The 16,242-nt window shown below is 34.6% G+C and overlaps 1 long non-coding RNA gene across 1 annotated transcript in view; it reads right to left on the bottom strand.

Annotated features, from left to right (window-relative positions):
* Window positions 1–16,242, bottom strand: part of LOC144302682 (uncharacterized) — a 488,681-nt gene that overhangs the window by 34,597 nt on the left and 437,842 nt on the right. The gene's annotated exons all lie outside the window — the stretch shown is intronic.

Genomic DNA, 16,242 nt, shown 5'->3' with positions numbered 1-16,242 from the left:
ACTAGTCTTCTGTTATTTATGAGGCACTTAACTTTCACAGCAATCCTATGAAATTGTTATAATTTTATAGGAAACTAATTCTTACGGTTAAAGCAACTTGTCAAGGGCACAGGGATAATGGCAGAATCAGTTATTTTCAAAACCAAAGCTTTCAGAATTTCTGCTGATGACCTTAATCACCCTCTTATACTGAGTCATTCATATTAAAACACATTAGTGATAAAGAATATTCAACTAGGATGCAGTCTAAATTAATTTTCGTTAATGCTCTTTAAAAAGTTATCAAATGTTACCCAGAAATGGATTCCTAAAAAGTTTGCTTTTAATCTAGAATCATAACAAAAATTTTAGGGGTTTCATATTCCTATAAGAAAATGGTACCTGGGAAAGTTGAAATCTCTCCCTCTCTCCCCCACCAAACACACACAGAAACATGCACACACTCACAGGGGAAGGAGGCAAATCACACCATTGTTGGTATGACATATACTTAGCATACAAAGCAGATCACTTATTAGAGCAAAAGAGATGCTATAATTAATTAATCGAGACAGCAGTCATGAACCGATACTGCCTAGGACAGAATGGGACATGTGGCCACTCTACCCATAGTTCCCAAATACAACTCAAAAAAGAGAAAGGAGATGTCCTTCAACAGTTGAATGAATAAAAAACATGTGGTATATATGTACACAATGGAATATTACTCAGCCATCAGAAGGATGAATACCTACCATTTACATTGATATGGATAGATGCGAGGTATTATGCTGAGTAAAATAAGTCAATCAGAGAAAGACAATTATCATATGGTTTCACTTATATGCAGAATATATGAAATAGTGCAGATGATCATAAGGAAAGGGTGGGAAAACTGAATTGAATTGGAAACAACCAGAGAGGAAGACAAACCATGAGAGACTCTTAACTCTGGGTTGCTGGAGGGGAGGTAGGTGAGGGGGTGGGGTAACTGGGTGATGGGCATTAAGGAGGGCACATGGTGTGATGAGCCCTGGGTATTATATGCAACTAATGACCTACATCTAAAACTAATGATGTGCTATATGTTGGCTAATTGAATATTTTTTTGGAATTAAAAAAAAGGAGAAAGGATTTTATAACTTTCACTTTGCATGTAAATAATGAAATAAATATATTAGATCAATAGGCACTTTTCTGAGGTTATAACAGAGCAGAGGCAGGTGGAGATGGTGCAGAAAGCAGTTTTACTGGATGGAGATTCTTTTATAAAATTATGATAATTAAAATACTATGTATAAGAATATATGAGATAGCATATGGGGGATAAAGTAAAGCAGCAAGCAGCAGAAATCTTTAAATAAGATTTTTAATTTATTTTTATTCATAGAAATAAAAGATGAAAGTTAATTAAATATCCAACTGAAAAGCTTTGAAAATTAGAGATGAAAAGAGAAGGCAGTAAAGAATAAAGGTAAAAGAAAGTTGTGAGTTAGAAAACAAATATATTAAAACCTAATAAATAAATAAGCAATACTTAAATATATATATAGTAAAATATAATAAAATATAATAAAATATACAATATAATAAAATATATTTAAATAAATATATATCCATGAATATATAAATAAGTATAATATTTAAATAAAAACATATATTTAAACATATATATCATTATTATTTTTTAACAAACAACTCTCAGTAAAAAGCCTCCCCAATTCTTGGTATTCATACTTCCATATCTGCTTTTCTTCAATGTGAGCTAGATTTAGCAATTTGCTTCTGAGAAATGTAGCCGAGGTGACAAGAATGCCATTTCTGAGTTTGGGTTTGAGCATTACTGCGACTTCAGTTTGGGATACGTTTTTCATGATCTCTTGGCTCACTTCTAGGGGAAGGCAGCTGCCATGTTGCAAGTTGCCCTTTGGAAAGGCCCACATGATAGCAAACTGAGGGAAGCCAGAAGCCAGTTCCCAGGGAAGAAATCAATCCTGCCATGAACTATATGACTAGCTTGGAAGCTGAACTTTCTGTGATCAAGCTTTTAGATGAGACCACAAAACTTGCCAAAACATTCCTTGCAATCTCATGAGATGCTTTTTGCCAGGAGTATCTATGCTTGGGTGATTCCTGAACACAACTATTGTGAAATAATAAATGTTTGCTATTTTAAGGCATCATATTTTGGCTTAGAGTTAATATATCTAATATATAATTAATGAATACACTACCAGTAATCAAACTAAGAGTAAAAGGGGAAAGATAAAGCAAAAATTCACAGAAGAGAAAATGCCAAAGCACTATATAACTAGAGAGAAAAGTAATAAATAAATAAATAAATAAAGCCAATTAGTAACCAAATTAACAAGTAGTAAAACTTTTTTTTTTTTTTTTCCTTTAGCAGAGGTGGAGGAGATATGCTAACGGTACCAATATTTGATTCTTCATTGTAAAGGAAAACTTAACTTTTAAATGCAAGTACTAAGCATCATCACCTAACTAAAGGATCAAGCCTAACATTACTAGTGGTGGAATAACCTGACAATGCCTCTTTACGTGTTGTAACATAAAGACCACAGCACCACCCAAGAAGTATTTATACCACATGTGTTTTACCTAGATCTTATCAAACCTTTAGACTAAATTCCACATTTGGAAGAAGCATAAGATAGAGAGAGATGATTGCAAGGGTATATTCTCTCTGCCTCTCCCCAGCCACCACAGAGTACATGTTGATATAATTTAACCTCTTTTTTTTTTTTTTTGGTTAAATTTTTCTTTCCTTTTCTTTCTTTTCTTTCTTTCTTTCTTTCTTTCTTTCTTTCTTTCTTTCTTTCTTTCTTCTTTCTTTCTTTCTTTCTTTTCTTAGATAAGATGATATGCTGGAGAAGATTAAAACACAAATTTCTCCAACTACCTACTCTACTTCCTCAGTTTCTATTAAACTTTATTCTTCAAAGCACTAAGTGTTGGTTACTAGGTACCATATTGTTTTTGGTAACTTCTTCAATGGCTACTGTTTGACTTAAACTTGAAATTTGGTAGATTTGCAGCCAGTTTGGGATAATGTAACATTTTCTATTAAGTGTTTGGCTTTTACCATCCTGATGATGACTGATGGACTAATACAACTTCTAAAAAGCACACTCTTTCTAGTGAGATACAATTCTGATAGTACTTCCTGGAATATCCTTGACCTTACCCAGAAATTCACAATCTTTCTTGCCACAGTGAAGTTTATGAAATTGGAAAGTGTTTTTCTTTAATCTTTCTTATCTTGATATAAAAATTCTGATCTTTTTACTTATAAAGTATCTTAATATTTGGACTGTTATGGAATGAATTGTGTTCCCCTCAGAACTCATTTGTTGAAGCACTAACCCCCAGTGTGACTGTATTTGGAAACAGGACAATTGTGGTGGTAATAATGGTTAAATAGGTTATAAGAGTGAGATCTTAATCCAAAAGAAGAGGAAGAAATGAAGAAAAGAAGAAGAAGAAAGAAGAAGAAGAAGAAGAAGAAGAAGAAGAAGAAGAAGAAGAAGAAGAAGAAGGAGGAGGAGGAGGAGGAGGAGGAGGAGGAGGAGGAGGAGGAGGAGGAGGAGGATACCTGGGATGGATGCACATGGAGAAAAAGCCATCTGAGGACACAACAAAAAGGCATTCATTTGCAAGCCAAGGAGAGAGGTCTCAAAGGAAACCAAAGCTGCAGGCACTTTGATGTTGGTCTTCCATCCTCCAGAACTATAAGAAATAGATTTCTGTTGTTTAAGTCCCTTTCCTCCCCCCTCATCTGTGGTATTCTGTTATGGCAGACTTAGCAGAGCAATACAGACCATGATCTTTAAATTTCTCCCTGGAAATCTGGTACTGAGGAGGACCTATATTGAAACCTGGGATTCTTAATATTATTATCAGATAGTTTACACAGTCATTCAGTCTCATCACATAGCCTTGGAGGATCTATGTTGTGGTAATATTAAAAGCCATGATTTAGAGTAGGAAATTTTCAAAAAGAATACTTAATTTTAGTTTGAATTTTAGACACTTGGGGAGCACAAATTCATACTAACAACATCTAGAAACATCAACCTAGAAGCAGCTGCTAATAGTGTGTGTGCTGTGTTCATGAAAGTGGAAGTACTGTCATAAGAGTGTATATACCTCCTTTTCTGGGAGCAGCAGCACGACTACCATTAAGCAGAAGCCTGATACTGAGTCAAACTAATGAAGGAAACACAAACCAATGTGTTATGACGGAGGACATATTTTCTTTCTTTGGTCTTAGGTTCCCATGTGGGAAGAGGCCACTCACAATTATATTATTAGACTATTTCTACCACTTCACTAACTTCTCAGTAGGAAAATGTAGGTGGTCTATTTGACTGCAGAGTTTTGGAATAATTTCTTAGTATTCATGGCTCAAGTTTTCTTTTCTTCTCTTTTCTTTTTTTTTTTCTTTTCTTTCTTTCTATTTTTTTTTTTTGTGTGTTTTTGTTTTGTTTTGTTCTACTGTGTGTTTGGTATTAGCATCCCTGTATAGGATAATCATCCATTCTTCTGTCCTCTTTATGTTTTAAATTTTATACACATCATCTACCTGATAGGGCAGCCTCTGTGGTCCAGATCAGACTAGATACAAGTCTGTCTATTCCTGAAGTGCAATCTTAGCAGGCGATTTGGTCATACCCTATGGAAGCTTTTCTGTTTAGCTTTGCTGGGGAAAAAAGGTGATAACTGATTTTTCATCTGCTGACTTAAGCTTACCAGTCAATTGTTTCCAACTTGAAAGAGAAAGAGGACTACGGGGAAATCATAGTAACATCATTACTAGCTTAAAAATTTCAATAATCCAAATTAATGTTCTTCAAAATAAAGTGTTCCCTCCCATGAAAATGTGAGATAATCCAATGGGGAGTATAAAAATAATATTAGAATTTCTATTATTATTTCTATTATTTTTATCTACAATATAAGAATTAAGTATTGTTATGTTAATACTTTAAGGAAGAGCAGGATTTTTTTTTTTTAAGATTTTATTTATTCATTTGAGAGTAAGAGAGAGCACAAGAAAGGGTTAGGGACAAAGGGAGAGGAAGAAGTAGACTCACTGCTGAGCAGGGAGCCAGATGCAGAGGCTCCATCCCAGTACCCTGAGACCATGACCAGAGCTGATGACAGACACCAAATCAATTGAGCCACCCAGGAGCCCCAGGAAGAACAGTTTTATGTTTATTTATACAAGAAATAACCATTAGACAACTACTGCATGAAGGCATACTTTGGGTTGTGGGTAACCAGTGATAATAGAGACAGGCAGAGACCCACTCTTTAAAAGATTTGCTTTGTGTCAAAGTTCCATGAAAAGGGAAACAAACAATTCAGATGTAATTTTATAATTTGATAAGTGCAATGAAAGCTGATAAAGCAGAGAGAATGGATAGAAAGAACATGGTAGAGGTTTGTCAGAAAAAAAAATACTATTGTATTTAGAGAAGACTAACTGTAATATTCTAACAGAGGCCGGAGGGAGTAAAGAAGGGGTCTTATGACATCAAAAGTCATGGCACATCTGAGGAGAAGAAAAATACCAGAACATATGGGAGTGGCGGTGAGGGGTGTGAAATAGAAGGGAGAAGCCAGAAGGAAAGGAGCCAGATCGTGAGAAGTGTTCTGGCATGGCTAAGATTTTGGTTATTAGTCAACTATGATAGGTCATTAGAGGCTTCTGAGTAGATGATGTAATGACACAATCTGATTTACTTTTTAAATGATCTCTCTGGCTCTTGCTGGAGAAAAATAAAAATGTATTAAGAAATGCACTCCTTTTATTTTTAATGTAAGCACCAAAAAAAATGTTCAAAAGCCACTGATCCAAAAAATAAATGAATGTTTCAATTTTTTACACATTCTCTGAGAAAACAAGCTAAGAATTTTTAAATGAAGTCATGAAGCTAATATAAAAACAATATCAAATAGAAATACCGTGGGCTTTAGGGGAAGACCAAACTAGAAATTAATTCCAACTTGGTTTCTGCCTAATTGTGTGTCCTCGGGTAAGTTATGTGAGTTATTGAAGCCTCTATTTCTTTGTCTGCAAAATTACAACAATAATTATTATTATGATTGTTTCTGTTTGGATTGGAGCTATGCATATTGCATCCAGTTCAGATCAGGAAATTGATGTATGTTATTTCTCATTATTATTTATGGCCAGATATGTTGGACAACCCAAAATGAAATAACAACAACAACAACAACAACAACAAACCAAAACCATAAACCTAATTTTGTAGAACTTCGTTGAGAATATTCAGATCTCCAGATTCCCAAATGCTTCCCAAATAGGAAGGGCAAAAAAGGATAATACAAAACCAGAATGCACATTGATAGAAAGGTAAGAAATAGAGCAAGGATAAAATCTCAAAGATGACAACCATATGGTCATTAATAGAGAAGTTTTCCCACCTGACTTTTCCTCTGTTTGAAAAAAATCTGTCATTTCATTTCCACAGGCCCTTGGAGACAATAAAGTACCCCTCCCACTCCTACAGCAGATAAATGAATGATTTTATGAGACTATTTAGCGTAGTTCATCTAAAATTACATTCAAGTGAAGTGACCACTTATTAGAAGCAAAACTGGTTTTGCTCCAATTATCCCGTTAATTGCCTTCATTCTGTATTTTACTTCTCAGGTCTTGACATCAACTCACTCTTGTAATCCAGTGTTCTGTTTCTTTTTTTGTTCCTTTGTGTACAGTTGGAAGATACAGCGTCATTCTTCTGTAATTTTTTTCTTTTCCATGTCATTGATTTTTCCCTGTAGTTCTAATGGAGCTTAAGCTTGCTTATGTTCATTTGTTTTCTTTTTGCTACTAGTAACCCTGATACTATAGTCTGTTTATTGGAGACTTATTGTTGCAAAACAAAGTAAAGAAAAAGGTATAGAAGAGAGAGAGAAAGAGAAGTCTCGAGGGGTGGAGGGGCTTTAAATAGAGAAGAATGTCCTTTAATCAGTAGAAAAGAAAGTGAACATTTGACAACAATAATCTTTCTTCAATTTTTTTTTCAAATACACAACATAAAAAGGGGTAGGATTCCAAAAAGCAAGAAATAAGACAAGCCATAGCCAATAGATACACTTGGGACCTGAAATACATTCTGTAGCATGCTTCATAGTCAAATATCATAGTTCTTTAAATAATGACTACAGTAATAAGATAATTTCCAAAATTTCACACACAATCGCCGTGTGTAAGCCATGCCTAATAATATCAATAAAGCTTTTTTTTCTTTGTGTATGTATGGGGGTGAGTGGGTATGTATAACCCATAGAGAAACACATATGAGTATATTTCTCTTGGAGCACCTGAGTGTCTCATTCCGTTAAGCGTCTGACTCCTTGTTTCTTCTCAGGACAGATCTCAGGGTTGTGATATCATCATTATTGGGCTCCATGCTCAGTGTAGTTTGTTTGAGTTTCTTCGTCCCCTCCCTCCCCTTTTGCTTCTCACTCACACTCTCTTTCGTGGGAGAAAGAAAAAGAAAAAGAAAGAAGAAAAAAAAGAAAGAAGAAAAGAAAGAAAGAAAGAAAGAAAGAAAGAAAGAAAGAAAGAAAGAAAGAAGAAAAGAAAGAAGAAGAAAGAAAGAAAGAAAGAAAGAAGAAAGAAAGAAAGAAAGAAAGAAAGAAAGAAAGAAGAAAGAAAGAAAGAAAAGAAAGAAAGAAAGAAAAAGAAAGAAAGAAAGAAAGAAAGAAAGAAAGAAAGAAAGAAAGAAAGAAAAAAAGAAAGAAAGAAAAAGAAAGAGAGAAAGAGAGGACTTAGCTTAATGATGACACAATTAAATGAATATTTGATCATATGATTCATTGTATGTGCAACATGATCCAAATAAATATCCCTAATAAGTGTTCAGATGAGCATTTTCTGAAGCACATTTTGTGATATTCTTGTCCTACAAGTTGCTTGATGAAAATGTCTTCTGTGATCAATAGCACTTGAAAATTATCTGTCCAGATATTTCAGTTTTTTCACATGCCCTATATAGACATTGGCAAAGATTGAATTCTTCTGGTATAATATATAACACATATAATACATTGTAACATAGTATAATACATCAAAAGATATTTTTAATAAGTAGCATGGTGATGCAGTGATACATTTGATAAAATATTACTTGTTGTGGGGAATGGGTTTATTGAATATGTGTTAGATCCCAAACACTTTCCCAGTAGATATTGCCCATTTTAAAACCCCAAAGAGATCACAATCTACTTGAGAAAACTATTGTTTATCAATAATTATTAAATAATGTCATAGAGATTAGCTCTAAATGGAAGATTAAGGAGGAGGTGAGTAGGTGGGGAGGGAGGTTACAGGTTATAGAAAATAGATGAAATAATTGTTTTGATATAAAAGGATAAATAGATTATTATGAAGTGAATCTAGCTGTACTGAAACGTGGCCTATATTTTCTTCCAAAAACATAAACTGGCAGATTTTCAACATTTTTTAGATGAACTAAACCACGGAGGAGCCGTCTTGCTCATTTTGACCGTCACAATAGGAGATGCAAATCTCTGCATGAATCTGCAGTCCTTAGGCACTGAGGACCAGAATGGCCGAAGGACCCAAATCAATCGTGCTGTGATCCACTGGAATTTTAGTTTCCAGTCTATAGAAAGGGCACAGTCTTTCTCATTATAGTGGCTTGCGAGAGAAAGAAGCTGAATTGTGAAATAAACTCATGATGACTATAGTACTCTCCCCATGGAGAGATTTGCATCACAAAAACAACCTCATCACTGGTCTTGTCATTATTCATATTGGTGGTGTCAGTAGAGAAAACAAGAGCTGAATGTCTCTGAACAATAAACTTCTGATTTACCTTCATTTCAGTCGGAATTTGTGCTATGTCCTAAATCAGAGTGAAAAAAAAAAAAGGAAATCAGGAATAAATTTTAATAAAAATCATTTATATTGGAAGTTACATCGAGTTTTAAACTTTTCAGCAGAGCTTATACGATTTTGTATGAATATGTTTCATACACATATAGAGTCACAAACCCTCTTTATTTATTTATCCAATACCTGCAAATAAAATTTTAACAAGTCCCTCTGTTTTCCTCTTCCTTACTGTTTCTAACTCTAATCTTTCATTAAAAAAAATGATGAAATTAAGATGGTTAATCATGATTTTTGAAAAGACTCATCCTCCTTATATTTCAAATGCTTTCCTAATTTAGCTATTATATCTCTTACAGATAGCCAAATAAACAAACTTGCGCAGCTACTGGACCTAACTTATGGAAAATGTATGCTTTCCATAATGCCTTTGGCCCATCTGTGGTATATTTGCAAAAAATAAATCTTTTAAAAAAAGTTTATACTAAAATCGACTTTTTTTCCTGGACTGTTCTTTTCTGGAGTTTTACATTCAGGAGATACATAGACATAGAGTCCAGCTCTCACTGTACAAACGAAGGGGTGATCAATTATAGAAAGGAACAGCGTCTGATGAGATAAAGGGTCACTGTAATTTACTAGTCATTACCTTGAAAATGAGTATGTGACTACATGACAAGTGACTTCCAAAAGTTGCACTTTCCTAAATGTCAAGAAATTTTCTCCCTTAAGAATCATTTGCTAGTTGGTCTTTGCTATCATATTTCTATTAAATTACATGTTTTCTTTGACAACACTTGTTTATTAGTGCAGGTTGAATGTTCCTCTAAGACCCTTTGCTCTCTGATGATATTTTTATTCACGTGAACTTTTTATTGCATTTTTTCCCCCCAGAGCATTTGTTTCTTTTGTAGAAAGCATTAAAACAAGGACTTGTTCATTTCTGAGTGTTTATAAAATAAGCAAGTGTCCTTACATAATTCGGTATTGCAGCTCTAGGCAAGAAGTAAAGACAAGCCACTGTAGGTGTGTTTATCCTTCATTCTAGTGTAAGGCTAACAGAACTTTCAACAGGATGAAACAGAACCAGCTGTCCTGGACTAAGAGGGACATTGAGGCTCATGCAGGAGGGAATAGGCAGCTACAGCTACCTGTAAAAATGGCTTTGGAAGTTAACAGAGCAAACTGTACAAAGTATTTGCCCTTCTGTGACACAGGGACATTAAAGAACCAACTCTACTTCATTCAATTTTCTTTTGTCATTGGATGATTAGATATTTCTATTAATATGCAGTATTGACCGGTATTGACCGGTACTGATTTTTAGAAGTTCATTCAGTGAACAATTAACAAATAAGAGACTATCGAATTTATCATGAAAGCTTTTCCAGAATCAAAGCAAGATGAAAGCTCCACTCCCATAAGGTTTGAACACAAGTCGAGAGAGCATGGCAGAGGATGGAGCTTCTTTAGAGAAACAGGGCTAGGGTCTTGGTCATGCTGGAGCAGGATGAGGCTCTGAGCACCTGTGCGCTGGGAATGAAGCCCCTCTCGCTGAAATGACAGAAAAGGAGAAGATTGCAAACATTTAATCCACATGAAACACTAAAATATTTACCATAATCCTGAATCCTGAAATTTTTTTAAAGAAAATTGGTTTTGTCTCTCAACAATGCTCTGGCACAAAGTATTAAAACCATTTTGTGAAACCATTTGGTGTTGTTATCCCAAGAATAGCAAGTCCATTCACTGAATCTGGTCATAAAAATACGGTATTCTGGAGAGCGCAGGACACACTAAAAAAATATGTTAACACAAAGTAATAGAAATCTTCACATTATGTTTGCACGCTAAAACGTAAAATATCTTAAATTTTCAATCTCTGATATTCTCTCCAGTCATACATGGTTTCTTCAGGAAGAGAGAGAAAATTCTGCCCAGGTATCAGTCATGTGATTTATCTGAGGAGTGGCTTCCTGTGTTTTAAGCTCTGCTATCACTTCATGATTGTTAATCAGTTTTTTTCTTTATATGTGTATGATGCTCCAGTAATTACTTTCTGTCACTTGCACCTGAACGACTTTACTCTGTACTTAAATGGGTTTGAGATTAAGGAGCAGTGGAGGGAAGGGATCAGGAAGAAAGAAACTCAGTTTCTTTTTCATGGAGCCATCTATTTTGTTTCCCTTTCATTAATCCGTGCATTAATGGATATAATTATTCTTGCTTCCCATAAGCTAGGATACCATTAGGTGCATTATAAAGATATAAACAATCAATCTCTTCCCCAAACTGGGACATGAATTTTATGGGGATTGCTAAAACCCTTAATACTTAACTCAGTATACAAACAGTATACAGTATACAAACTTCAGGGGTTTGAATAGGATGCTATATGGGTTTTTAGAAGGAAACACCAATTATATAGCATTATGTGAAAAAAACACATGACGGCAATACATGATTTTTTAAAAAAATTTATTTATTTGTTCATGAGGGACACAGAGAAGGAGAAACAGAGACACAGGCAGAGGGAGAAGCAGGCTCTCCGTGGGGAGCCCAATGCGGGACTCAATCCCAGGATCCGGGGACCACAACCTGAGCTGAAGGCAGACACTCAACCGCTGAGTCACCCAGGCGTCCCAGCAATACATAATTTAAAACAAGATATGTATCAATTTAGATCTTGGATTAACTCTATGGGCAGAGAGAATATTAACAGTCTATTTAATGTTTCTATTTTTCTTTATGGAAATACTGACAATTTCCTCATGCTTGTTGTACTGTAGGGAGAATTAAATGAAATCATGCATGCAAAGTACCTAGTGCATGGTAGATTTTTAATAAGTATTATTATATTTTCTCCTTTCCCAAGACTTGCTTTTAGTCCTCCAAATTGCTCAAAATCTCCCTGCTGACATGGATCTTCTGTATTGTCTTTGGCTTAGGTGTTTCCTGTTAGAATCTATTTCTGCATTTGTTGCATGAATTTCGATCATTCTGTAGCAGATACATTTAATAATAAAGCAAACACTTACTTAGCACTTACTAAAGGTCAAGCACTGTCCTAGAGAAATTAATTCATTTCATATTCAAAGTCCCATGACAAAGGAAATATTGTTGACCTGAAGTCACAAATGAAGAAACGGATACAGAGGTGCACAAAAGTTATATAAATTGCTCAGAATCATTCACCTAGAATTCTACTGAAGTGTAAAAGCTCCATCGCCCACCTTTATTTTTTTTAATATGGAAGGCTACACAAATGTGCAGTGACATACCTTTGGGGGTCCATGCTAATCTCTGTATTGTTATAATTTTTGTATATCTGCTGAGGAAGTGAGCACCTGAGTCCAACCTCTTAATTATTCCTACATATCGCCCCTCACCTTCCCTACTTCTCTCTGCCTCTTGTAACCATGTATATGGCATCACATTACTAAAACACAATTTCCCCCACATAAATATCTGCCAGACTGAAAGGAACCACAATTCCATGGATGTTATTGATTATGACTGTGAATTGAACAAGGTTGTTTAAAGGCTCTGAACCATTTTCCAAATAATATGATATCCTTCTATAGACCTTTGTCTTTATAGCCCTTTTTTAGGTGTTACTTATCTTACAGAGTATTTATTTAACAAAATAGTTGATGCATTAAATAGCATTAATTTAATATGTTAAAATAGGATTACTATCTAATTACCACTTTTTTAGAATTACCTCATTTTATTATTTTTGTTTGTCCTGGTATTATGTACTGAAGGATAGGGTAGGAAATGTAGTCTGATATATATGGGAAACAATAAGTGTTGGATGTAACATTTGTTCATATCAGAAGTACTCAGCATGAAAGAACAAGTGTAAATATGAAATGTGTAAATAAGGCTTTTTACTTTTTTTCATGGTTTTATATATATAAATAGACATGATATGACTTGGCATCTTACACTTGAATGATGTTTCCTTATAATTCTATCCAGATTTTCAGTGTATTAAGAAAGACTCACGCTGTCAAATTTTACAGACTGTCCTTTTAAATCCATATGGAAGTGACTGACTCATATAGCCATATCAGCACCGATTCCAAATGCAGCAAGTATTAAATACCTACAGTGTGGAAACGAAAATTTATTTTTTCATAAAGCATATTTTCTCTTTTACATAAAGGCTAAGACTTCATGAAGAACCATGAGAAGTATAAGACCTTGTCTATTAAAACCTGTCTGTGTTTACCTGTTTGTGACTCCCATGCCTCATACATGGTAGCCACTCAATTAATGTTGGTGATGATTAACTCAGAATTTTAGAAACCTCCATAAATTGGGGACAGTCTACACCCTCATATACTCTATTGCTATTCATGTACTTCAGTAAAATACATATATCTCTGAAATACAGTAGTGTCATCTAGTCTTTTGTACGTTTTTATTTAAATTCCAGCTAGTTATTGTACAGTGTAATATTAGTGTCAAGTGTGTAGTGATTCAACACTTACATACAACACTCAGTGCTCATTAGGACAAGTGCACTCCTTAATTCTCATACCTGCTGAACCCATCTCCCCATGCATCTCCCCCTGGTAACCATCAGTTTGTTCCTTATAGTTAAGAGTCTGTTTCTTGGTTTGCCTCTCTCTTTTCCCCTCCATGATCATTTGTTTTTTTCTTAAATTCCACCTATGAGTGAAATCATATGACATTTGTCTTTCTCTGACTGACTTATTTTGCCTACCATGATACTCTCTAGCTCCACCCATGTCCTTGCAAATGGCAAGATTTTATTATTTTTTTATGGCTGAGTAATATTTCATTGTAACCTTATGATATGTATTCAACTTCTACAAATTAAAAGTAGAAAAAAAAATGTGCATGTCCCTGAACTTCTCCCTACTGTGATACCACTACCCAGCTCTGGTTTCCTTAGGAATTGAAGACCACTAATATATTTCTGATATTTGCTTTGCTCTCCTCACTTACCAGTTGGAAATGATTACTTTCCATGAGACCTTGTAATAGGCCAAAACATAATTGAGCAAAATTTTCAAAGTAAGCTATAAAGTCCAACATGACTCTGTAACTGTGTTTTAGGACCCTTTTCCAAGTCCATTCAAACTTCTTTCTTCCTTCATTTTTTTTTCCCTATCTCTCTTTCCCTATTTATTTCTAAAGGGTCTATTCTCCTGTCTAAAATGTGTAAATTTTACAAGCACTTAATATATAAATTTGGCATATCGAATAGGTGAGTAAATTAAATACACTTTAATATTATTTCTTAATTCTCAGCATGCTAGTTTGACTAATTATGTAATTATGTACTCTCAATCCCTTATCCCAACAAGAATCCCCACCCTTGTTAGCAACCTGTTTTCCTACATTATAACATTCAGTGATGCCATTGTTTTTGCCGGTTCGAGTCACTGCATTCTTCCCTTAAAGAATGACCAGCATTTAAGGTTCACAGCAGTATTGAATAGAAGGTACAGAGATTTCCTACATTCTTTGCCTCTACACATGCATAACTTTCCCCAAGTCAACATTCCCTACCCCAGTGATACACTTGTTAAAACTCCATATTTAGAAACCTCCATAAATTGGGGATAGTCTAAACTGTCATAACTAATGACAGTTTAATTAGGCTTAATTTTTGGTGTTGCACATTCTATGGTTTGGACAAATGTATAATGACATGTATCAATCATCATAGTGTCATACAGGGTAGTTTTTTATGTCCTAAAAATCCTCTGTGCTTTGTCTCTTCTTCTCTTGACCAATCTCAATCCTTAGCAACCATTGATCTTTTGACCATCTTCATCATTTTGCCTTTTCAAGAATGTCATATGGTTGGAATCATACAATATGTAACCTTTTCAATTGGCTTCTTTCATCTAGTAATTTGTAATTAAGGTTCCTCCGTGTCTTCTCAAGGCTTGAAAGCTCATGTCTTTTTAGTAATGAACAACATCCCATTGTCTGGATGTACCACCGTTTATTTATCCGTTCACCTACTGAAGGGCATTTTGACTGCTTTCAAGTTTGACAATTATGAGCAAAGATGCTATAAACATCTGTGTGCAGGTTGAGTACTTATTTACTGAACTCTTTTGTGTAGATACCAGAGATTGTGATTACTACCCTGTCTGGTAAGAGTGTGTTTATTTTAATTTTTTTAAGATTTTATTTATTTATTCATGAGAGACACACAGAGAGAAGCAGAGACATAGGCAGAGGGAGAAGCAGGCTCCCTGTGGGGAGAGCCTGATGTGGAACACGATCCCAAGACCCTGAGATCATGACCTGAGCCAAAGGCAGATGCTCAAACACTGAGCCACCCAAGGTGCTCCTGTGTTTAGATTTATAAGAAATTGGCAAACTAGCTATTATAGTGGCTGAACTATTTTGTGTTTCACTAGTAATGAATGAGCCTTCCTGCTGCTCTACAGCATTGTCAGCATTTTCTGCAATAGATATTTTGGATTCGAGTCATTGTAATGTGTATAGTAGCATCTCACTATTGTTTTAATTTGTATTTCACTGAAAATATGATGCAGAACTACTTTTCGTATGCTTATTTGCCTTCTATATATCTTCTTTGGTGAAATACCTGTTAAAGTCTTTGATCTATTATTTATTTATTTTTTAAAGTAGGCTCCATGTCCAGCCCAATATAGGGCTTGAACTCACAATCCTGAGATCCAGACCTGAGTTGACATCAAAGTCAGACACTCAACCAAATGAGCCATCGAGACACTTCCTTTGACTCATTTGTTAATTGAGTTGTTTGCTATATTTTTTATTGAATTTTAAGAGATTTTTTGTATGTTGTAGAAAAATGGTCCTTTTTCAGATACAAATATTCCCTCTCAGTTTGTGTCTTGTCTTTTTTCTCCTTGGTTGTGTCTCTCACAGAGCAAAAGTTTTTAACTTTAATGAAGTCTAGCTTATAAATTTGTTCTTTTAGGGATCATATTTTAAAAAATCATCACTAAACCAATGACACCTAGACTTTCTATTATTTGCCAGGAGTTGTACAGTTTTGCATTTTGCTTGGGTTTTGATCAATTTTTTTTTTTTTTTGTGAAGTGTGTAAGGTTCATGTCTACATTTATTTTTGGCATGTAGATATCCAGTTGTTTCAGCACCATGTGTTGAAAAGACTATTTTTTTGCTCCCCTGTCCAATAACAGTTGACTATATTTACAAAACATTATCTATAACTCCACTTTCTCAGAACAAAAATGATGAATACAAATGGAATCTGTTTAATATAAATTATAACATCCTATCACATATTATATATTAAAAATACAAAATTTAGTGTTACTAACAATACTTTTATCAATTCATATATT

This window comes from Canis aureus, chromosome 2 (assembly GCF_053574225.1).
Source record: "Canis aureus isolate CA01 chromosome 2, VMU_Caureus_v.1.0, whole genome shotgun sequence".
Classification (NCBI taxonomy): domain Eukaryota; kingdom Metazoa; phylum Chordata; class Mammalia; order Carnivora; family Canidae; genus Canis; species Canis aureus.
Note: the sequence above shows the minus strand (reverse complement) of the source record. Positions and strands in the feature narration are given on the sequence as shown.